Source organism: Phasianus colchicus, chromosome 2, assembly GCF_987193195.1.
Source record: "Phasianus colchicus chromosome 2, bPhaCol1.hap1.1, whole genome shotgun sequence".
In the NCBI taxonomy this organism is placed as follows: domain Eukaryota; kingdom Metazoa; phylum Chordata; class Aves; order Galliformes; family Phasianidae; genus Phasianus; species Phasianus colchicus.
The window spans coordinates 62007431-62033091 of record NC_143437.1 but is presented as its reverse complement, the minus strand read 5'-3'; the positions used below and the strand labels follow the sequence as shown (position 1 = coordinate 62033091).

The following is a 25661-nucleotide window of genomic DNA, read 5'->3' as shown; positions in this document are numbered from 1 at the left end:
CTTGTGAGGAAATAAGCAGGAAAACACCATCTTTGAGGAATTTGGATTTTGATTACTTAATGAAGAGCTGATGCCATCTAAATTAAAAAAAAAAAAAAAAAGTGTAGCTTTTAACAGTAAAATCTCTATAGGAAGTAGCAATTGTAAAATGGTTTTAAGTTGAGGGAGGGAAGATTTAGGTTGGATGTCAGGGAGAAGTTCTTTACAGACAGAGTGGTGAGGTGCTGAAACAGGCTGCCCAGAAAGGTTGTGGATGCCCCATCCCTAGAGGTGTTCAAGGACAGATTGGATGGGGCCCTGGGCAACCCGGTCTAGTATTGAATGTGGAGGTTGGTGGCCCTGCATGAGGCAGGGGGGTTGGAGATTCATGATCCTTGAGGTCCTTTCCAACCCTGGCCATTCTGTGATTCTGTGATACTAGAGTTAGTCAATTTATTAACTAAAAATTTTAGGGAAATACAAGACAAAAACTCCGTAGCAAGGAAAAATTTGTGATACCTCACAACTCTTGCCGGGAAATAGAATTTGAATGTAATCTGTTTATGAATTGTTTTTAACAAAAAGTGCAGCAGCCTTAAGAACCGGATTTGATTTTATTGATAATCATTTCATGACATAAAGGAGAGATGCTGAAAGGCAATGTGTTCAGCCTCTGCATCATGCAATATTGCAAAACTGCTGTCTTTGCAGTGTTTTCTGTAAACCAGGAAATAAATGAATTTAAAATTGCTTGAGAACAAACTTGACAATGAAGGGATTTTGCAATATGCAGAAAGATACAGAATGCTGCTTGAGCGGCAGAAGGTGGAGGGAACTGCTTTTTGGGCTGGTTGTGAGATTGTTTGGAGGCTGGAGGAGGATTGAGGAAGTATTCCTTTAAGGACCTCGTCAGATAATAGTGAAAATTTATGGATCTTATTGAAAATCAGACCTCTTCTGTCCAGAATTTCTCAAAAAGAAGTAGATGTATATTTTTTGTAAAATATACTAAAACTATATGATATACAGTTAGCTACCAAATATTAGCATTCTTGGAGTATAAAAACTTGGACCATAATAGTTCATTTTATTTTTCCTTTTCTTCCTTTTCTTCAAGTCTGAAGGAATCAGTAACTCCAGGGATTACACTTAAAACAGCTCCAGACTTCTTAATTACCAACAAAGTCTTTCTCCTCTTTTGGGCGAAGTGGTGTGTGAATCAAATAATTCCAGTAAAGTCAGCTTTTTGTATGAGCTGTTGATAACAAATAAGAAGCTAATAAGGAACAGAGGCTTCAGAAGGGATTTATATGGTCATTAAGCAGCCTTGTCAATTAAAGGTACTTGCAGAATATTTTTTTTTCCCAAAAGGCTCCTCAAAACATTTATTCTGCATCTCTCTCTCCTCTAAATGCCTCTCTTTCTCAAACTGGAAACTTATTCCTCATAGCAAGATATTTAATGTTTCAGAGACATGCCTAAGGAAGAAACCAAGGCCACACTAAGAATTGTAAGATACTTTGACTTTCCCAGCTGTTCACAGCAAGCAAGTCATACCCTTTGATGCTAAGTTTGGTTTCCATGTTTTTCAGAAGGAATGTCTTTTTCTTACTTTTTCAACCAAAGTTTAGCTTTTTAAGTGACCAGGTCTGAACGTTTTAAACTCCCTCCCTCCTTCCCATCTAAGGCTCCCCTTCCCCTTAATAGGAAACGTATCACTTCTTGGAAGTTAGTAATAAGACCTGAACATAAGTAGCAGCCATTGCTTTTTCTATCACTTTTATTTAATGCCTACCTCACTGCATTACTGTAATATTAATCTCACTATTCCCACTTACACTTTTGATCAAATGAAACTACACAAATGATAGCTAAGCTTCTTCAAAAACAAATCAAACATTCTAACGAAATAGTGAAATGTTTCAAACATTGTTACTAAAGCCTCTGAAGGAAAATTTTCTTCATGACTTGGAACAAACATGTCTCTGCTTCAACCTTTACAGATTCTTTGTTAGTTTTTGTTTTTTTTTTTTTTTCCATCTGTGTATATTTGCAAAATCACTGGAACTTGTTTTTCTTTTCCAAATGATGATAAAACAAATCTAAAACTTATCTTTTTCATAGTAGACTCATCCCTTTAAGTCCTTCAGAAAAGATATATTCATCTTATTTTCTTATTTTTATACTCATTTTCAAATGAAAGTTAAGGATATAAAGGAGGCCTACAGAAAAGATGGGGAGGATCTCTGTGTCAGGGAGTGTGGTAAAAAAACAAGAGGAAACTTAACGAAGTTACATTTAGAGTAGATATAAGGAAGAAATTCCTTAAATCTCTTTACTTAAATCCCTAAGTAAAGAGAGTGGTGAGGTGATTGAACAGATTGCCCAGAGAAGCTATAGATGACCCATCCCAGGAGGCTTCCAAGGCCAGGTTGGACAGGGCCCTGGGCAGCCTGATCTGGTGGATGGGAGCTCTGCCCAAGGCAGGGATTGGAACTGAAGGGGTTTAAGGTCCCTTCCAATCCAAGTCATTCTGTGATTCTATAATTCCATGATTCTATGATAAAAATTTCCCACAGAATACCTGTTATCTCTGGATGCCTTATTTCAGTGTAGATTTCTAATTGAACATATAGACAGCCCTGGTTACCTAAGGATTATCAGTGATTCACTGATGCTTGAATGTTTCAAGCAGCCTCACTAGTATGATGTTTCAAAGTAAATACATGAAATCAAATGAAAGAATGAATTTTTGATCAGCTGGGTATTAATTTTGCAAGGTTGAATCAGACAGGAATCATCATGTCAGTTTGAAAAGTTCTCTTGTGTTCTTAAATGACACTATAAAAACAATAATTCCAAGTGCCAAAACTTCGCAATCCCTCAGAACTGCTACCCATTGCAGGTGATTTAATCCAGGAATCATTTAATAATAAGAATTATTTAGATTTGGTACTGTACACCTGATTTCTTCTGAAAGCAATGGAAGTTGTATACATTGGAGACCTATTTTAATTCTTGTATGCTTTATGTGCAAGTACTACAAATACTCTCAATTCCTATCCAGAAAAAAGGCAATGCAGAACAGAAGGGATTATACTAGTTTACCTTGCTATCTGCAATACTTGACAAATCTATTGAGCTTCACCTTTCCCTTAATTATGGTGTTTTCCCTCTCTACTATCACTGAGAGATTTCCAAAATTCAGTTCCTTTAGTGCTAGAAGTTTTGTTTCACTTCTAGTTGAAGTTTACTCTTGATCATTTTATAACCATTTGCTTTTGTGTCAGCATTGTTCCTGAGTCTGAATTTTTTTTTTTTTCTCTTCCTTCTGTTTACCTTTTGGTACATTTATGCAGAACTTTAATATCCACTCTTAGCCTTCATTTCTCTGGGCATATTACCTTGCTTCATTTTAGCCTTCCTTAGTAAAATCAGCTCTTCATTCCCTTGATCCCCATAGAAGTTTTTTTTTTCCCAGAATCTGCTCTAGAATTGATGAATTTTTATTACCCATGAGAAATGAGGATTGTACACAGTATTAGGAATGACTTTTCACTGGGGCCTTATAAAGGAAGTTAACACTTAAAAATTTTATTGTGCCACATGTATTGGAACTGTTAGGCCACAACCTGAAGGAGTGATTGAGCAGCTGGTGAAGAGGCGTGGCCAGTCCCAGGAGCACAAGTGGAAGCGGTTAACCTTTGTGACCCTAACCTCATTTAAAGGCTGGATGCCACAAGGGAAGTGTCTCAACTTAGAGATGACCTCCTTTGGAGTGTTTGCTAAGCCCTGATCCTTAAAAAGGGGTAAGGGTTTCCTTCTTTATTACTTTATTTATGACTTCTATATTTCTTGGGTGATCCAAAACTGATTTATAGTAGCAATATCTGCTTTTGCTTGTCCTTACCCCCACGTTATCTACTTCTGTCCAGTTAATGCTCTCTTTTTAAATAAAAATGTAATTTCTGATACTGCTTTTTAAAAACATGAGCCCAAATGCTAAAATATACATGTGCCCTTCTGGTACAGAGAGAGGGACAAAAAGAGTTTAAATAATCTTTTAATAAAAACAGCAGTTGTTCTTCACTGGTAATTTGCTTCCATAGATGCAAGAATACAATTAATAACAGTAATTTATTCTGTTTACATGGAGAACTCCACCAGTGAAATAAATATTACAGCTTTTTGTATTTGCAGACTCTATTGTACTACTAGAAGCATCCCCAGACCATTTTGCTGACTTCTGAACTCATGGTGGAAAGAGAGGAAGAAGTCTAGAGTCCTCCAAGTTGTAGTGGTATCTGTGTCAGTATAAGGAAGAAAAAAATGCGTAAGTAAATGAATGTTGTCTAATGAAAGCTCCTAGATCTGTTATGGCCTGAGAGTTAGAATAAAGGAGGCTGAAGAAATGGATAAATCTTGTTCAAATGAGAGAGTAGGTAATTGCTTTCTGGATTTGTCTGGTGACTTTCTGAGGCTTGTAGAAGCTATTTGCCTGGTATCTAGTATGAGGACTAGTAGCTCCTGGGCATTGTTATTATAGTATTTATCTTTTATTCCTACGATAAATATTTTCTTTGTGTAGGAGAGAGTGGACTGCAATCCAGCTCCCTGGCAGGCTGCCTGCCATCCTGACCTACAGGAAGCAGTTAAAATATGTTAGAAAGTTTTCATCTGTCTTTAAATCTGAGCACTTCTCAGAGTAAGACTTCTTCTGTGAAGAGGATTTCCTAAGTAGTCTAACAACACAGTTCCAGTTACCTTCAGGACATGAGGGTAAAGATTTAAGAAAATAGCTTTTCCCATCTGAAATAAAACCCTGCAAAGCTCTTGGTCAGGAGTGTGTGCATAAATAGCCCATCTCTTACAATATGATTGTTACCTATATGCCAGATGCTACCATCCACTTGGAGAAGTCCTGGTTCTCTGTTGATGGAACCCTTTGAGAAATGTTTTAGCCTGCCAAGCAGTGATTTGTTATCAGATGCTGGAAAAAGTCCTGGCATCATTGTGGCTGTCTATAGCCTTACTGAACTGCATTTTGATAAGCATCTCAATCCCTTTTCAAGTTCTGTCCCTTCAGACTTCCTCTTGGGTCCATCTTTCCAGGCAGATCCTCTATCCTCCTTGTAGCACAGGTGATAAGCAACAACAACAACAACAAAAATATCTCTTTTCATGCTGTCACACCATTATAGGCTATCTTCCAGCTGCAGGCAGAAACAAACATATCTGACCTGCTTGCCTCTTACCTAAACTGTCTTCTGACTTCAAGTGGAGCTACTATTTAGGTGATGAATAACTAGTGTAGCTAGTCTTTTTTTTTTCATGGTAAATCTGGTGAATGCTTAACAGAACCCGAAAGCCTCGTAGCTTTCTTTCCTTTCTATCCTCCAAATGACTAGGTTGAAATTTATAAAGTAACTGTAATTGGATAAAAGTCAAGACTGCAATCTAAGTCTTTGAGAGTTACAAAGGCAGTTCTGGGATTAGGAAAAAGTTGACAGACTTCTGTAGCAATTAATATTTGAATAACTGCTGTCAATATATTTCCCTTAGTAATATATCATTTCAAAGGGAATTTGAGGTGTTATATTCACCTCAAGATAAGCTTGATGGCAGGCTTTTCAAAGTAACTAGAAACTGATAGCTTATCTAGAAATGCCCTGGTTAACTAGCTTAACCAGCTGCCTTGCAATGCTTCTTTGCTGAAGTGTTTTACTCTTCTTGATATGACTATATTTCAGAAAAAATCAAACAAAATGTAAAACTGCCCTGAGATAACAGGATAGAAGGGGAAGGGAAGGGGAAATGGTGCTGCCAAGCATCAGGAACCAAAGTAAGGTTCTGAAGCTAGCACTTCATCACACTAGGGTCCCCTTATTGTCCATACAGGGCAGAAATGTTATCTTATTTTCTCTGAATGCAGTGATATTGAAGATGATTAGACCTCACAGTTTAGTGCCTGTAATTTGGTTGGTCTCTTTGCACTCTTACTGGCCAGATATGCCTTCCAGAGATAGGTGGTGTGTCTTCAGTGCAAGGCTGCAGAGTGTAACCACAATGGGGACTAAGGGTTAATCTGTAATAGACCACAACAAAAGCAGAGGAGTTATGTCAACTAAAGCTGCAATATATATTGTTTAGTAGGTCAGTCATCCTAAGGGTAAATACTAGAAGTGTCACCATAAGTAACGTTATATGGCTGTTTGTATATGGAAAAGATTCATTAAGAATAAGATACCCAACTGTAAAATCTGTGTTTTTTGTTCTATTAATTTTCAGTTTGCTTTATGCATTTATTCGTAGGACGTGAGATGTTAACTTAGAAGTTACAAGCATTTGTAATTCTTAGCAGTTGGGTCATATTTCTGTTCCTAAACACAGACCTTGGAATTAGAAGTGTAGATCCCTTTCTCTGTTTGAGATGTGCATGGTGTCTACTCCTCCAACTCCTTGATGCTTTTTTGTAAAGTCACTATGTTTGAACAAAGCATGCTGGACTATGCTAGTGGTTTGCATTGATTTTGCTCTGACATAGATTACCAATGTGAGCTGCGAGGTAACAAGGAAAAATCAAAGCAGCAGCCCATTAACATGGGGGGGGTGAAGTATAAGCATCCTGATCTTCTATAAATGAATTTCTAGCTTTTGAAATACTTTCAAGGTTTATTCTTCCCATGTTCACTGACTGACAGGTTGCATTTCAGATTAGATAGAGTCATACACTTCAGGAGCCATTCTGAAATATTTAACTTTCCATTTTTAAGATTATTATAGCTCAGGAGTTTGCAAGATAATTAGAAATTTATTGCTGAGCTGGAAGTAGCTAGATAATGTTTCTTAAGGATAGTGGAATTTAAGGTCTTATTAACAAAGGTAGGTCAATGTCACAGAGCTATACATTAGATGGAAAGAAATAATTTATCCTAAAACTCTGGTGAGACCACTGTCATCCACAAAATACTTTTTCATTATTTATGATTATAAAAATAATGTCATAGATTGCCACCAAAGAAATGTGAAGACTGAGGAAAAAGCACATAGCATTCTGCAATTCAGAGGTGTCTGACTCTACCATCTAACTTGTAACCAGGATAGGGAATTCTGCTAGATAAATGATTGTCACAGTGGTTTTTAATTTATTTTTTTATTTTTTATTTTTTATTTTTTATCGTTGTTCCTTTGTGTTGTAACTTCTGAAAGACTGGCTTCTGCTGCTGTTTGTCAGGGTTTGTTCTGCAATCCCTGTGGTGTACAAGTCACCTGTCTAGCTTAATTTAGTTGAGAGAAAGAAGTGTAAAATACTTATATCTATACTCTGGCAGCTGTCATGAGAAAGAAAACAAATGTTATTTTTATTAGTAGTCAGGTTGCTCTTCCGGTGCAGTGGTTGACATTTTCTGTTGTGGCTTCTAGCTGCTGTCAGCCCTCCCAGCAGTGATTCAGGATCTCTGAGTCACAGCACAGGAGTGGGCTGGGGATTTCTGCTGGCTGGTTCATGTGAGTTGAAGGTTTATATCTGGGTAAGATCCAACCACATTGAAACATCAGAAATGTAGGATGATGAAGGGAACTTAAGCAGTACTTCTTGAATTAATAATAAAGCAAAGATGTTATATAGACACTGTTTAACGCCTTGGCTGAAAGCCTACACCAGACCTAAGCTGGGGTAAAGTTTGAACTATACTGTCAAAGCAGTATTTTCATCTAATTCATAAACAAACAAACGAAAAAATCTTATAAAAGTGCTGCAATTTAGTCACTGTATAGTGAATCTAGATGATGAAGTCAGTGTTTAAAGAAAAATAAAAATCTTATTGTCTCTGAGTTGTAGTTGGAATGGTGTGGAGATGAAGAATTGATCTTTATGGCTTGGTGAATATCCAGGGGGAGTTTATCAAGGCAGTCTTGTCTACCTGGAGTTGAGGCAGGAGGACTGCCAGATCATATGGTGTACTCTCTGCTCATAAAGACACAGATTTTTTTTTTAGCAGTTTTGAAGAAAATTGAGATAAATGTCTCCTACTTAAATCTTATGTGAATGAGAAATACAGGCTTCTACAAGTACTAAGATGTCATGGTATGCAATATCAAAAGAAAATGAATTCTGAAATAACCTGGAGAACTAAGGCCCACAGAATCCAGATTCTTTTCAAATGGAATCAATGCTTAAGAAAACCAGTAGTTCTGGTAGTAGAAAGAGTCTGAAGAATATGTACAAGTTTGGATTCTTGTGCCTATATACTTTGAAAGAATCAGGAATACTTTCCTTTTAGCTTAGTGACTTATACCTGATATTCTACAAAAAGGATCATTGAAAATACGTAGTTTCAAACCATTATCAAGATACATTTTAGTAACATCATCATAGCCCCGAAATGAGTCCTAGAATTCCTTAACCTTGTTTTTAAATTAACCTGATTTAAGTCCTTTAAAAGGGAAGTGAATAATGTACTTACTGGAACATGAATAGAACATGTTATTTCCAGTGAATTATTTTTATCATAGTTTTGTCATCTATTTGTTTCTTTCTTTCTCACTTTAAAAAACAAAGCACAGAGGAGAAGAAAATATATTTTTTCATACTGGACTCATATTCTGAGGGCTTTCAGATAGCAGTCGAGAACAGATGAAAACAGATCAAAGTGCTGAAAGAAAACCTGTGAGGTATTTGTGTGTAGCTTTTAGTAATGCCATTATAGAAAGCTAATTAACATGCTCGCAACAACAACAACAAAAAAAAGTAAATAGGTTGGATGTTATTTTATAGACTATTGGGAGTCTCATTACTAAACTAGTACTGTAGGTCTTCTCCTAATTTTTAACTAGGTAACTTCCTACACATAAATACCGATCTAAAAATGTTTTCAAGTCTCTTGCCTGATCGGACTAAAATGCCTGTGCTGACTGAAGAGCTTCAACACTTCAACGAGAAAAGAAACATACCTTTAATTATACAGACCTGGAAGTGTTTTACTGTCATTATTAACAAAGTTACTTTAATGTTCCTTGAGAAATGATTTTTGTAAAATAAAGAACAAACTCAGATGTATCTCTCTTTTTAAATTTTTTTAAATGACATTTTGGAAATACATGCAGTATCACGAAAGGTCTTCATGACCTCTAATTCTATTAACTATAGCATTTTGACTATCTCGTTGCTAATTCCTCTGCATTGTCTACAAGTAATGACTGTACCCTCATCTTACTAACATTTCCCTTCTTCTTCTTGTGATTTACCCCATTTCACTAAGGAACTAAGTAAGTTTATTCTAACTATATTTTTATTATCCTTGTCTGAGATGACTTTATGATTATGAGCTCCCCTGGTATCTGCTGGAAGATCTTTGTTACTTGCATTCTATTGCATTAAATCATAAAGTTCTACATCATGCAGATGAATGTATTGCTATGTAATCAGTATACAGATTTATCTCTTTTCCTCACTAGATTTTAATTTGACATTTATTTAGAGGATGATTCAGTGAAACAGAGCTGGATGTTATAGGGGGTGGAAAAAATGTCTTAAAATTCTAGAGCAGCTAATATAATGCTGATCCACAGTTTGTCTGCATCAGAAAAGAATCCATTTCCCTTATTATTTACTATGAACTGGTAGGAAGATGTGCTTGACCGATATCTTAACATTCAATATGCTATGGCTAAGCTTGCAATTTATACTTCAAAGTTTTATAATGTCCTTGGTATTATTATGGATGATTTATGGAACATTCTGTTAAAGTAAAAATTGATTGCATCAGGAAGTCCTTTCAGAACAAAAGAAAATGATCAGACTTTAAGAATAAATCGAGATGATAATACAGAAATATTTATAGCAAACAGAAGTCAAATTTTGTTTGTGCACAAAGTGTATTTATGTCTCAGATACACTTAATTATAAATATGATAATATTTCAGAACATATTTATTTTTACATGCATCTCCTGGAGGCACCGTATTTTAGAGATGAAGTTAGTATGTATCAGCTAAATTTACTGTAGTCATCTTTACAAAGAATCAAAAAGGTAAACCATGAAATAGCTAAAACATCAAGAAAGGATATAATCTCAGAATTATATTGTTGCACTTGTCAATTACAAGAGAGCTTTCTGGAAACTTCAAGCAAACAAATTAATCACTTTCAGTAAATAGAATACGAAAATAGGAGAATGTTGAATTTCAATTTTAAATCTGCTTTGGAAGATTAAAATAGCCCTGGGTATGATTGTGGGCTGTGCTTGAAGCTTACATAATTTGCACACAGTGATGCTATAAGAATAGGAATGAGAGACACAGAAACTTTGTCTTGCACTATCGAAATTCCAAAACAGAATATTGAAATTACTAGGTGAATATCACAGGAATAGAGGAAAATATACTCTGGATTATACACTTCTGGAAACGTGTCACCCTCCCTTAATTCATTTCCAAAGTACAAGATAAATGCTGTACACTGAGAAAATTTCATTCTCAAATAGGCGATCACTAAACATTGTCTATTTCTAAGGAAATAGAACCTCTGTAGTTCTGTGTATATTTCTGTACACACTCATATCTGAGTGTGTTTGAATATGTTCATGTCTGTTTTTTCTTTAAAATGTTTTAAGCCTACTGACATTATTTGGATTATTTGTGAATGGCGATCCAAAGACATTGTTATCTCTGCAAGCCCTGTGACATTAGTAAACAAGGAGATGAGAAACATTATATATGCTCTGAGAGAGAGCAAGACTCCTTGAAAGCACCTTAGATTTTCAAGGAGACCACCTGATTTTTAAATTTTGTTTTAAATAGGCTATTTAATATGTATAGTAGGAGGGCTACTTTAGCATTGTACTTTTGTCTCTTTTCTCTGTGCATCTTTTAAAAAATATTTTAGATATTGATTATCACCTTAAAACTTTTCAGATATGTTCATCTATCAAAGTCATACCGATCACACATAAACAAAATGCATTCACGTTCCCTTCATCAATGACAATTCACTTGTAGTCTTTCAGAATAAATCCAATTTTTTTTTTTTTACTGAATTTTAAATTAATTTTACCAATGCTGATTTTATCATTTATTTTGGATATTCTTGACTTTCTGTCTTGGTCTGTGTGAATATGGTAGCAATAGAGTTTTTTTTAAAAGGATTCTCTTTTAATTCTTCACTTCTTAGATTTCATATCCTTAGTATTTATAGTATAGTTGTTGTAAGATAACTAATTATAAGTATTCACCAGTCTTCCCATTTAATTTTCACTGACTTATCGCAGCTTATCGCAGACAATTTTTCAGGTCTTCTCTATTGCCAACTGACAGATAATGAGTTTCATTATGCTAATTCAAAGCTTTTGCTCCAGACCCAACTGTGTGTGACTCCTCTGAAAAAGTAACTGGCGTGAGATCTTGTCAGTGTGTAGGATCTTGAAAATCTCTGAGAGATTGAGACAATTAAATAATGGATGCTATTAAGTGTCATGATTGTTTATTTTTTCAAATTCAGTGTAAACAGCATATATTCAATAATAAGAAAAGTATCCTGGAATAGGTGTTTTAGGGCTTCTTGTTATGTCTAGTAAATAAATAAATGTGAAGTGTAAACTACTTATCTCTCAGGACAAAGATTGAATGTCTCTATTGTTACAGCCTCTGTACCCTGCCCTGCAAAAGACATAGATCAAAAAACCTATCCTTGCCTTTTATTCAGAAGTATTCTCCTTGTGAGGCTCTTCCCTTCACCACCTTCATATTTGTCTCCCAATTAATTATTTATATTTGTTGTTTTGATACTTTGGTGTATGAAGGAACTTTATAAATTTTGTTGCATAGATAACATTTCTGAAAGTGTAAATCCACTCTCACTCTCAAATTCAGATATTTTTCTGTGATACTTGTGTGTCACATAATTACAGAATGGCTGACACTGGAAGGGACCTTTGGAGGCCATCTGCTTCAACTCTGTGCTCAAGCAGGACTGGTTATGTCATTTTGTTCAGGACCATGTTCAGATGTCTTTTTAGAGATCTCCAAGGAGGAGACTGGATGGATTGGGTTTGCTCCAGTATATTCCACTGTATACTGGATGGCCCAGATCTGGACCCAGCATTCCATGTTGAAGCTTGACCAGCGTCAATCCTTCCATGTATTATGGCCAGGGAAACTGTGTCTGGAGATGAATATCACCTTCCGTTCACTGGAAGTGGTGATTGCAAAGTTGGAATATTGCAAAATTTGTTCCAGATGAGTTCTCTGAATACTTGCGCAGGAACAGAAAGAACTGTGTGTGCGAATTTGCAGGACCTATTGAATCAACATGAGGCTGAATGTGACAGTTTCTTGGATCTCATTGTTAATGATGGCAGGATGTGGTGTGACCATTATGAGCTGCAGTCAAAATGTCAGTCTGTGGAATGGCAAGATGAATTTTACATTGAAGAAAAGCTTAAAGATACTAATCTCAGTGGATGAAGTGTTTTCTGGGATATGAAAGGGTTAATGCTTCTCAGTTTTCTGGAACCTGGACCAACCATCAACTCTATGCTATGACTGCTATGCTGTGACACTGACTAAACTGGAGGCTAGAACTTCTGGAGTCAGGCTCGTGAAGGTTACAATTTTTCACTTACAACACTGTAATGCCAGGTCCCATATCAGTTTGAAGACCATGGAGCATGCTGTCAAACTTGGCTGCGCTGTCCTTGCACATTCACTGTAATAGTACAGATTTAGCTAATTTCTGTCTGTTCAGGCCAATGAAAGATAGAGTGCGCAGGCAATGTTTTCCTAACAACTATGCTGTCATAGCAGCTGTAAAAGTGGGTCACCTCTGCAGGTACAGATTTTTGAGTTTGGCATACAAGTTCTTGTTCTGCAGGTTCTGGTAAAAATGTATAGCGAATAATGATGACTATGTTGAAAAACAGTATTTTGTAGCTGAGAATTTGCTTTATCAGATAGGTATAATGAGCATAATAAAACTGTTGCAGTTTCCATAGAATAAAATAGGAGGCATTACTTTTGGAGCAACTTATATGAGGGAACATAGCATCAGGATGAGATATGCAATCCTTTTAACTCTGTTCTGCAATTTTAAGGCATTAGCATACAGCTTGCATTTATATCCATAGAATAATTAAGGCTGGAAAAGACCTCTAGGATCATCTAGTCCACTTGTGCTTAAAGCTGTGGAGCAACTGGAGAGAATCTGGTGGGAAGAATGAGAGCAAAGGAACATTATCTTGGGGGAAAGGTCTGTTAACTTGAAAAAAGGGCTAAGAAGGCAAAGGTCACGAATAAAGACATATTAGAGGAAAAAAAAATTCTGTGTTAGTGATCGATTGTAATAGTAATGGGCTTACATTGTATCACTGGCAAATTCAAGTTTCTCTAATGTAATTGAATTATATTGCTTTTGGAGCTGTGTGGTCTCTTCTTGCACATATGAATGGTCTATAAAACAAAAATATGTCAGAGTTGATGTAAGTATTTTGTGCAGGGGGCTAAGCAGATGTCATCTCGCGTGCTATTCTGATACCATGGATTTCTGAAAGACACCCTTTTGTTTAAACAAAACTGGAATATTGAGTCATAAATATACACAAAAACTGTATGTATGACAGACTGAAGAAAAATCATTCTGTGTTCCTCACTCTGTTTTTACTTTTGATTTGATTTTAAAAGCATTTGTTGACTGCTATTGTGGATTTCCAGCAAGGGCTAGAAAATAGCAGTTGGGTCAATAGCAGAGAAATCTGAAATGAAATGTCTCTCTCCCAGGATATTTACTTGAAACTTTGAGACTATTGTTTCCCGTTTGCACACAGTGAGCTGCTCTGCTGGCATCACATGTGTAAGAAAGTTTCTGTAATGTTAAAATTGGGAAGAGTTACTGGAAAGTATGACAGAATTATTTTGCTCTTGGGGAAAGTATGAAATTAAGAGTTGAATTTTGGAAACTTGTTCCACTCTGCTGTGCCATAGAAATATTTTATATTTATTACACCATTTAGATGTTATCTTAGACTAGTCACAACACAGAGTTGATCAGACTCGGTCCTAAAGTGTTTTTATTCAGTCTCCTTTCTCAGTAAGCACTTAAAATGGACCAAATGCTGTAGCTGTAGTGAATTTTGGATCACCTCTGAGTACAAATAGATTGAAAAGTATTCTGGTATGCCATAATATACAGAAATTCTTGTTTATAATCTCTGACTTGGAACTTTATTCCTACTTTCTATGAAGGTTGCTTTTTTCCCCCCCCTTTTTGTAATACTTATGCTTCAATTAGTGATTTATTCAAATTAAGCCTCCATCTGTAGATTTTTTTTTTCCTGTTATTCTAGGAAATTATATTAGTGGATATATCAACCTGAGTAGACGTTGACCTCATGACTTTGCTTTGTAAATGTTGGCATATAAATTAGAGAAACAAAAAGGGCACAAACCTAATCTGGTAACAAGATATATCTTTTTTGTTTTGTTTTCTGATAGTGTCTTAGCAGGGAGGAATAATGGGAAGAGAACTCCCCTAATTTAGTACTTTTAGGACTTAGAACACTTTTTATTCTCTTTCATTAGCATCTTGACTCTTTCCTTCCAGAAAACTTTATTGCACTCTGGATTGCTGTCTCTGAACTGGAAAACACATTTCAGAGTAGTTGTAATTTGAAATTAAAAAAAAATTCAGAATTTTAAATGTGGCAAGAGGGCAGTGATAAAAGTATGCCAAAAAAGCAGCATGCTTCAACGGTAGCAGCCACTCTGAACAACGAACTACTAAAAAAGCATCACACCTGCAGTAAGCAGTTACTGGTTTTTTTTATGTTTAGGAAGACGGTCATTCATTTTGCTTTAAGAGCTTGCATACCTATATATCCTCTCTGAGTTTTAGTTAAAGGTGTTTTGAAGCTGGTATAGGATAACTCATAGTGCTGTTCATTATTAGTCTGTGTTTTTTATGTGGATTAGCCTAAGTCTGAGAACATTAAGCTTCATATACTTCCCAGAAGCAAAGGTGTTCCAACAGTTTAGACCACTTGGGCTATTTTTGCATGAAGAATGTGCTGAAGATTATTTCATTCTGAATTTTTTTTTTTTTTGTGATCTGGAAACACAGAGAAAGAACTGCAAGAACAACCAGGTTTTTTTTTTTGTTTTTTTTTTTTCAGTGTTGTCCTTGTGTAATGTGGAGTTTTGATTTTAAATTTGAAAAACAAATAACATTTGACCATTAGACCATAAATCATCTTAAAAGTTGAGTTTGAAGGACAGATCTGAATGTTGTATTGATTGTTATTTAATCTAACTTAATCTTTTCTGAATATAGCATGGATAGGCATAAGTCAGACAAAAAAAAGCAAGTGTGAATTGTTTATGGGCTGGTTCGGCCTGGTTCCATGGCTAGCAGGGTGATGGGACTCATGGACATGTACATATGCACATGTATGTTATGTATATTATTGTATGTTGTTGTATGGTTATGACCTATGTGATTGCTCTCTGCTGAGAGATGTTACCATGTAGCTGAAGCAACATGGCCTGGAGAGACTGATGACAGCTCACTACAGCTGGCAAGTGTACCTTACTGATGCTTTGGAGGAGAAATGCGATCTTTTAGAATTTCAGAGGGTGGAGATAACACAACAGAAATAATAACAACTTCAGCCAGTTTATGAGGTAGAATAAGATTATCCTGAAGCCTTGCGGTTCATACTGTCTGCTTAAGTGCTTGAGAATGTCTTGAGTCCATGCAAGTTATTTGTGGAGTCTACTAGAAGTAGCAGTAGTTGCTATCCATTTTGAAAAGATCTGTGGGAGTATGAAAGTGTTTTACTGAAGAAAGGATCAGTTGCAGAACTCAATCAGAAGCCTTGCAGTTGCTGTGACACCATTTCCTTTCTCCTTCTGCCCTCTCCTTCCTCTTCCTTTCAGTTCATTCAGGCATGATTTGGGGTTATTGAAGTAGTAAGATCTGCTAGAAGAGCAATGGAAGCAAAAAAGAAAAAATTAGAGGGGAAGAAAATGAGGAACAGAAAATGTGGAAAAATTCCAGGAATCAGAAAGAGGCAAACAGAAGAAAGGAAGTAGAGACCGAAAAGGAAACTGGCCTTAGCTATTATTGAACAGGTAATGCCTGTAAAAATATGTGATCACTTTGAGTTATTTCTTAAATTTTCTTTACAGTTTCAAGATTCAAGTTAATTGTTAATTATTTGTATTCTATACTTAAATGATCCCTCTTATGTAGTGCCCTTGAATAACAGAAATAGTGATGCAACTTTAAAATGGAGATAAATAGCTCTGAATAGTTTAATTGCTTAAAATTGTTCTTAGATTTGTTTTGAATGTAAGAAATATTTCTATGTATTGGTGCTCCCCTTTTTGCCTAGGGGATTTGATTCCTCCTCTGAATGATGATTTTCCAATGTCATCATACAGGACTGAAGGGATAGGTGCATTTATTCTACGTGTTATGAAGTGAAAATGAATCAAAATTTATATATATTCATTCAGGTGATGTCAGATCCTATAGTTGGTTCTCTTCATAGAGAACTGAAAAATCTCTGTTTGTATTCACCTTTACAGTTGCTGCTCCAGACAGAATTCTACACACTATCCTGTAGTGTATGCATAGGTGAGCTGCTCTCTGTATTGTCTGTTGACTCTGCTTTGCTTCGTGATGTGCTGCATGTTCAGGGACATGAATGGGAATGTACAACGTTGCTACATCCACTAAATTATAACATCATTCTTCTTTTATGGCCCAGTGGAAAATTTAAGTGTCTTGTAAAAAGGCAGAACATATTCAACAGGAAATACTGGAAATTCTCCCTAATCCATGTTTGATGATGGATTAAGCTCTTTCAGATAAGGGAAGAAATATAAATTGGGTTTTCAGCAGAGCAAGACGAATGCTGAAATTGTTGTCTGTTATCAACTCATATGTTCTTGTGAACAGTGCCCACATCCTTTTCATTTATGTTGCTTTCTTTTGGTATGGATACCTCAAGCAGTAAATAATCAAGTTCCACTACGCATTTTCTCTGCCCACTACCCATTTGTGATAATAAATAAAAAAAAAACAATGTATTTTCTGAGTCATAATCTTGAACAAGTTAATGTTCTTGATGATTTGGTCATTATAAACGTGTTGTTGTTATTGTTGCTTGGGGAAAAATTATGAATGCCCTAAAGCTCCTGTCGACTGATTTTCTATAGGTGCATAAACATGCTCAGGAATGCTATAAATAGGGAAGCTAATTTGTGAGGAAGTGGAAATTGAATTTAAGTGTTGTTGAAGCAAATAGAGGGCAAGCAAGCTAGAAGTTGTGAATAAAATGAGATAAAAGGAGGGAGCTGGCAAGAAACTTTATTTATTTTTGCAAATTGCAGTTCAGTTATTTTCTACAGTAAGTAGACCTTATGCTGGAGATTACAGTTATTTTTTCCATTCTGCACTTTTCTGTTTTTTCTTCTGCTTCTTTTCCTTCTCTTTATTTTGCTTATAGAGCCTGACTTTCATATAATTCTATTTACCTGTTGTGAAATATATCTGTGTACTTATTTAAAAAGTCAATTCCTTCTGTAACTACAATAGTATAGTAATAATCTCCTTTAGCTGGATTTTAAAGTATTCATATAATCTTGTGATTTTTTTTTAAAAACCAGCCTTTGTAGCCAAATCATAGCAGAATTTCTGCGAATGTCTTTGTATTTGCTGTTGAACTTATTTCAGTCAGCTGTACTTTGTTTATCCCTGTAATTGCAGTCTTTCTCTAATAACCTCATTATTTGGTAGTTTTTTCCTTGTGATAGTCTTACTCTTCTCTTGAATTTCTGAAATATTAGTGACTACTGTTTGTCTGAAGAAACTTGTGCAGGATATCATGTTGTCATAGTTGTCACAAAGGATTACTAAAGGTTAAATCCATTTGTGTTGTTGGTATTTTATGTGTTCTAAACTACAGACTTAAATTCAACTTCTGCTACCTTGAGAGTACGTCTGTGCAGTATTTGTTTAAAGCTACCTATGGCATTCAAGGGATACGTAATTGAAGCCTTTCACTTCATTTTTGCTGTAACTTATTTTGGCCAAGTTAGCGAGTATGACTGAATACTGTCTACTGTCTTTTCCATATCTGCTGAGATGTTTATCTAACATCAGTTTTGTTCATGGAGGTATTTGCAGAGACGGTGCTTTCTAGTGATGTCAGGAAAGTGACTGAATGAGAAGAGAGATTAAACTGTGGTGTGCTTCATTGTAGGTGGGAGTTGCCTTGGGAGCTCTCATTTCTTCCTGTTAGGTACTTACCTCTTGAAGTCACAGTGCAGAGCTCTAGTGTTCATATCATTGGAGACCTGAAATGTGTCAAATGCAGAAACGTGAAAAATAGACCACATGAATGACCTAAATGAATTTGAAAAGTACTACACTCAATATTATCTGTAGAGTTTTCATTTAGAGACTTGTCACCATTAAACTTAATCATTGCGAACTAGGTACTGCTACCAGATTTTCTTATGTCTTTTTGTATGGAGCATGACAACACACATTACTACAAGAGGATCTTAATCTCAATTTCGGTTAGTGCAAAAGTGCACATCATTTTGCTACACTGAGCAAAAGCAGGTATTTGAGTTTCTTTTTTCTTCATGAAATGGGAGACACTAACAACTTATGGTTTATGTAGTTGCATAGGCTGTTCAACACAACACAGATAGTGTTGCTGTGGAAAGCAAAATCTTAACATTTTGTCTTTCGTGATGCTTAACATCTTAGCTTTAATATTCTATTTTCTTTCTTCAATTTATCTCCTCAGTGCCTTTGGTTATCTTCACTTGTCATGCCAAGTTTCTGAAAACCATGCAAATCATGGTCCATGCCTTTTATTTGTCCTGGAAGACACCCAGCATGCTTTTGGGAACTGTAAAAATAGTACTTTTAAATGTGACACCTAACATGGATTAACATCAGCAGCAGATCCATCATCTGTATCATCCAAAGTCTGTTTGATTTCATAGGTAGCTGCTTTTCATTCCATATCATAGAATTCTGCTCTTCTGTGCTATTTTATATTACACAGACTTTTCACTACCTTGGTTATCTCAGGGAAAGAGTGTATTGCACTAAGGGAGCCATCTAGCATCTGTTATGCTTCATCCTTTCTTCCACTACTTCCTTGTGGAGCAAATCGCATGTGTGTGAGATATAAGACATTAAAACCTGCGAGTAAGCTTTATATTTTATAATTATATGCCTATTTTTTATATATTCATTTGTATATATTAGTTATACAGACATCCTCCTCAGAAGTCCATAACATTAAGGGAAGGATAGGCTGAAAATGTCTAAAAGCAAAATAAGCTGAAATGTTTACAGATCATCAAGGTTTTGTTCTAAGTCTCTTCCCTACGTATGACTATTTTTCCATTTTGAAACATGAAATTCAAGCTGTTTTATCCCCTAAAGTGCATTAAACTATGAAGGCTATGCACAATTCAGAACTCTGAAAATTTCAGCAATGCTGTTTGAAGGTTATCCTTGCCTTCCATATTTGTATTATCGCATCAGTTGGTTTGGATGGAGACAATACTAACATGACTGTTTGGACAGGGTCTCCAGAGTTATTGTCCTTTACTGTTCTGAAGTTTTTGCAGTTCTTAGCTGATTGAGACTTCAAATCTTGGGGACGATGCAGCAAAATAGTTCTGCTGCAGTGCTGGTGAGGGAATGTTGTGGAAACATGCAGTTACCTTATGCCCACATTCCTCTGCTTTTTGGAATGCCTACCTCTTCTGTGTGAATAGGAGAAATAAATAGTTCATGTCCAGCAGGGGTTGATTTTCTGCATTCTGTTTTGGGTTCTTAAATAATCTAAATTCTCTTCCAGGAAAAGCCTCAATTAATGGAAATATTTACATTCTCTGCTGTTGGATATCTTTGAGAGGGTATTACTCTACTAGCCTCTAGTTCTAGACTAGCAGCTAGTGCAGGAAGAGCTGATGTGGCACAGTCAGCAATGAAAATGAACATTTTGTATTTATAGTTGTCAATGAAGACATCCTCTACACCATTCTGATTTCCCTTTGCAGGTGTTTTTTCTCCTCGAGGCATGCCCAGTCATCAAGGTGCTATTTATTACTCTCACAATGCCACAGCAGCAATTGGAGAAGATCTAGAATTTAAAAATGGAAAGAATGACAGATAGATAAGGATAGAAGGGAAATCAAATGTGGTAACAAATGCACGAAGTACTTGGAACAGGTACTGCATCACAGCAGTCTCTCATGGATAAACAAATTTTTATCGAAGTTCAAGCAGTAGTTTCACATGCAAACTCAGCTGCTGTTTTAATTTATCTGACAAGATGTGAGAGGGCAACTAGTAACAATCTGGTTACATAAAGTATTTCAATAATGAGGGAGGGCTGCTATGAAAATAATGTTTATTATGTTGGCCTAGGACATTAGAGGTGGATGTTGGTAGTATGACAGTAGAGGCTGTACATTCCCACCAGTATTCCATTACATTTTGTTGCTGTATGACAGATGGTGGCAGAGGGGCAGTCTGACAAAATGGCATCTGACATGGAAGTATGTATGAAGCAAATGTGTGGAACTGAATTTCTCCGTGAAGCAAAAATGGTGCCCACTGTTATTCATCAATGCTTGCTGAAAATTTTTGGAAGCCAAACAGAGAATATGAGCATGGTGGGAGGTGGGTGGTGTATCTCAGCAGTGGCGACAGTGAGTTACCTCCACTGGTGCAGAATCTTACAAGCATAGCAGGCAGGTTCTTGCTCATTGCTGGTGGAAAATGCATAGCTAATGGTGGTGTCTATTTTGGAAAATAGTGTTTTGTACTTTAGAATTTGCTCTATCAAAATAGTGTTATTTTGCTCTTTGCATCAATTGTAGTTTCCATGGAGAAAAGTGGGGGGCATTATTTTTGGAGTGACCTTTGTAGTTCCCTGCATCAGGCTATGTGAAGGATATAATTATGCTTTATAAAAGATACCTTTTTGTACTATTGTTTTCTTTGGAGTCTTTTGAAATGACATTTTATGTTTTTTATATGTTTATGCATTCTGTGACAATGCTACAAATAGCTGCTGTGAGATTCTGCAGTGTGTACGTTGGGTGACACATTATCCTGGTAAATCATTGGTTCTTAGAATAGGCAGCAATTTTCTGCAGTGGAGATTAAGAATTAAACCATGTCATTGCTCTTCTGAAAATCAGACTGGGTTATCAGTGCCAATTGCTGAATCAAACCAACTAGCCAAGTATTAGCAAATTATCCTTGGAAGTTATACTATCACTTTGTCAAGCCTGACAGATAAGTAATTTATTTAGCAATGGGTATGATGGCAAATTGTATTTAATTTCTTTTCTGTGCTATGCAGAGAATTTAAGTTGTAAGAGGTTTGGTGATGTTCTCTAAAATGTTCAAAAGTAGCGCAGGCTCTTGATTAAATTCCACTGGTCTAAGGACAAAAAGAGCCTATTGCTTTTCCCTGTAGCATGTTTCCCCCTTTATTCATGCATGACTTTTGCTTTTACTGCAACCTTCAGGATTAAATGTATTGCCACCATCTTGGCATTTCTTGTTTCAAATAGTGTAGGTTGTTTTTTATTTCTGGTTATTTCATGTGAATCATTTTGTAAGGATATTGAATGTATATTTTTCTCTCCTAGATTTATAGTCTGCTAAATTTTGCACACCTTTGAAGCCCACCAAGAAATCTGATTAAATTACTGTGACATCTTTGGTATATGATATTTCAATAATGGTATTGATTGATATGTGGTATGTCATTTTGCTGCTATTACTGTCTTAAAACGTATTTGAGTAAAATGCGAAATAGAAGAAAGTCCATGTTCCTTGCTGTAACATTGTTTACCTACAAAATAACATAGGCCACGTTGCTAGATGGATATTGTTTATTTAATAAACATCTGCCTTAAGTAATTTTAAAGCCATCTCTAGGGCTTGTATTATTAAGTTCAGCAAACTAAAGTTAATCTCATTCTTTTGAAATTTATGGCAATTGTACTAGATGATCTTTTGAAGGTCTCTTCCGACTAGACTATTATTCTGTTGTGTTGTATCATATTGTATCACATCCTATTCTCTTCTAACTTTGTCTCTCTGGTGGCCAAGTCAAAATAACTCTTTTCAAACAAGTGTGTTTTTTTGCATTGTTAAATTTGCTGTTGGCATTTTCCAGCAGGATTTGGTGACCTATATATCATGCAATAATGTATCTTTGAATATGGTGGATACATCAGATTTTCATACTTTCTCCCATGCTTGTTGTTTTGAGAGGACTTTAGTGGAACAGGGAAAGAGATTGAATTTTCTTTCACTGTTGTATCAGTAAGTTGGCTTAGGACAATAAACCTGCTTTATTTGTAGAATATTTTATAGAATACTTTCAGTAAAACTGATGCAACAGTGTGCTGTGATTAAAAGACCAAAGGAAAAAACTAAGCTCTTTTGCATCAGTTTCTTCTTTTTGCTCTTGAGAGTGTTTTTAGAGCCTCTCTCTTCTTCCTTCCCCTTCTTCTCCCCCCCCCCCCCAAGCCTCAAGATATCTGTCTGTAAATGAGTGCTTAGATTGTTGAATTCATTATGATAAAAAGGCTGTTTCTTTCTTGTTTAGCTATTATTAACTGAAAATAAACAGTATCAGTTGATTAAGAGGAGAAAATTAGTAAAATACAATCCTCCTTTGGTTTGCTGTTAAATATTTGTTGGTCTCCATTAAGACGCTAGCTAACATTGCTCTTTATTGGGCAAATGTAAATTCAGACTTAAAGATCCAGCTCCTCAAACATATTAAGTACAAGATTAACTTATCTTTGTTTTTGTTTTTCTTTCCGTAGGAAACTGGAATCCAAACAAATGGACAATCTAGTGGTTCATAACTAGATTGGGAACTACTGAGGGATCAAATGAACCAAACTGGATGGAGGGATTATTGCTGACATGAAAGCTTATGGGAAGTGGTGCTGATGGATTTTCTCAAGATTAAATCAGACAGCTAATAATGTAGTCCTTTGCAACCAGGCTAACTTGCAGATTCCTTCTTTCTGAAATTGCTCTGAATAAAGAGAAAAGCTAAAAGGCAATTCTGATTTGCTAACATTTTACATGTCTCCAGTGAAATCATATCATCTGAAATTTTTTGTGTTGTATGTAGTAGAGATTATGACGTGCAGATGTGTGAAATACTATGCATGTGAACTGTTCAGTTTCGTGGAATTTTTTAAATGTAGTTCAGCAGTTTTAGTGCTGTGGATACTCTGATGTTTTACAAGACATAGATTGAGGTGGAAAGGAGAGGATCATAATGGAGGATAACATTGTGGGTCAGTAAGAGTCCATAAAATTCATCTTGGGATTCTCCTGATCATTTTGCTTGGAGATACACTTTGTACTTGACTTGGTGCTGTGTTCTAAGGAATGTGAATCGAAGCTACAACTACAGATCATGGAACTGCTTGCAGAATGGCAGACTAGAACTGGTGTTAAAAACACCCTTTAACTTTTTTCTGTGTTTTCCTAGGTAGACCCGCCCACATTCCCAGGTAATTTGCTGAGTTGTAAGAAGAAAAGCAAAAATAGGTGCCTACACATAACTAGTCAACATTTTTCCTTAGAAAGGAATTTAAGTATGCCACTATAAGCTAAAGGAATTTGGTACTTCTTTTAGAAGAAACCCTAGACAATATGATAAAACTATCCTTTGCTACCTAATATGATGTCCAGTGCTTTAGTGCAGTAAAAAATATGTTGGTGAGAATTCTTCATTAAGGAAACCTACTGAGAAAACAGATTTTATCTGAAGACTAGAATGCACACATGTCCAATGTATATTATTCTGAATATGGGTGTCAATTTAAAGTAGGGTTGATTGAAGGGTCTCTTCCCATACTATATTCAGTCTCAAGCCTGCGCTTCAGTGACTGACTTCCAAAATGCTTGCTTATTGTCTTTTCTTTAAGATGTAGTTACAGGTGGCTGCCTTAGTGTGAAATTCATGTTGACTATTTCTTTGTCTGTGATATTTTCTCCTCATGGTAGCTACTGGAGTCTCCACAGCATGTCTCAGTGTCCTTTAATTCATTTGCAGAAAGGATGTAATGCTATCAGGGCAGCACCTTGATTGAAATTAGACTCTGTGACTAAATGATGTTTCTATTGAATTCATACTAACATTGTCTGCAAGATTTATTTTTCTGGCCTGCAGAAGAGTTGGCCTTTGTATGCCATCTGATTTTCCATTCAGACTGCAGTATAGTGCCAGAAGCTTTCCTATTTCTGTTAATATCAAATGTGCATAATACCCATTTTTGGTCTTCAACTCAGCTACTGCCTAGAGGTTGCAGCTGCTAAAATTCTGCAGAAGAGTTACTTTTGCAAAACTTCACAGAATATACATTAGGGCAATATTTTATTATTGTTATTACTATCATTTTTAACTTCTAGGTTAGAATTTTAAATAAATAAGAAGTTAGGTTTATCGGACAAGAGCAAAATGAAAGCCCAAGATCTACTAATGTTAATATTAGAGCTAAAGAATATTATGCCTCTAGTCAGGAATGTGCCCTAAAATTCAACAGAATTTGGTTGATTTACAAATGAAATAAAGCAAAAGAGTACTTTTGTTTGTTTTTGCAGAAAAAGAAAAGCAATAAGTGCTGCTTTTTGAATCCTACATGATCTGTTGGGAAAATTCTCAACACATTTTTCTCCTGGACATAAATATCTGACTTGAAGTTTTGAAATAATGCTCCTTTTCATTACATGTAAAATTCAACATGTGTCAAATGCTGTTCTTCCCTACCAATTTTGCCAACAATGAGAATTCTTTTGTAGAACCTACCATCAGCAGAGATAATTTTGGCATTTCTTTTTTTCTTTATAGCAAAAACTGCATGTATTTCTTTCACTTGGGACCACCAATTGCTGATATGTTCAGTTTTGCTTGTTATCTGTTTTGCAGTGTTCCTTTTCTTTTTCCATTAAGATACTATACAAATGCATATTATACTGTTAGAAGAGTTGAGTCAAGGTTCGTATGGAAAATAGTGTGATAAGGAATCGTGAATTCTTCATTTATACTGCACTGCAGTACTGTGTTGTAATGGACGGGTTCATACACCACCGGATACCTCCTGTAACTCCTTCCTCCATTTCTCCTAGTCTCCTAGCAACATTTAGACAAGAAAACACCTTTGTTGCAGCAAAGTCTATAGTTTTCAGGACAAGGCAACTATTTGACATATATCCAAAGCTGGTTGTGCTTGTCAGCAATTGTTTCTCTAGGTGGTGCGTGATGGCCATATAGGAGGAAGGAGGTGAGTGGGGTCTTCACAGGTGCAGCAGTGTTTCTTTTGCTTTTAAAGGAGAGTAGCACCAGGCTGTGACTTCCTGCCCTCTCACAGACACAAAACATAAGTAGTTATATATTCCTCTTGTCCTCAAAACCCATATAGCTTTACATAGTTCCCCTCCTTTTCTGTAGTTTAACTGTATTTTTTGTCTCTTGCCTGAAAGAATATTAAAGACCATGGGGAGTCCGAGTCCCCTTTGCCTGATCCTCAGCACAGCAGTGCTGAGTACTCAGCAGGTTTTCTCCTATCAGCTGTAGAGGAAGAAATACCCGAGATTGCAAGAAGTC

At 36.0% G+C, this 25661-nt stretch overlaps 1 long non-coding RNA gene across 1 annotated transcript; it reads left to right on the top strand.

Annotated features, from left to right (window-relative positions):
* The first annotated feature begins 3700 nt into the window (after positions 1-3700).
* LOC116240528 (uncharacterized) lies at positions 3701-24348 on the top strand. The gene is made up of 3 exons (XR_004169318.2): positions 3701-3788; positions 4180-4312; positions 22861-24348. It is a non-coding gene; the product is annotated as an uncharacterized LOC116240528 (long non-coding RNA).
* Positions 24349-25661: the final 1313 nt, after the last annotated feature.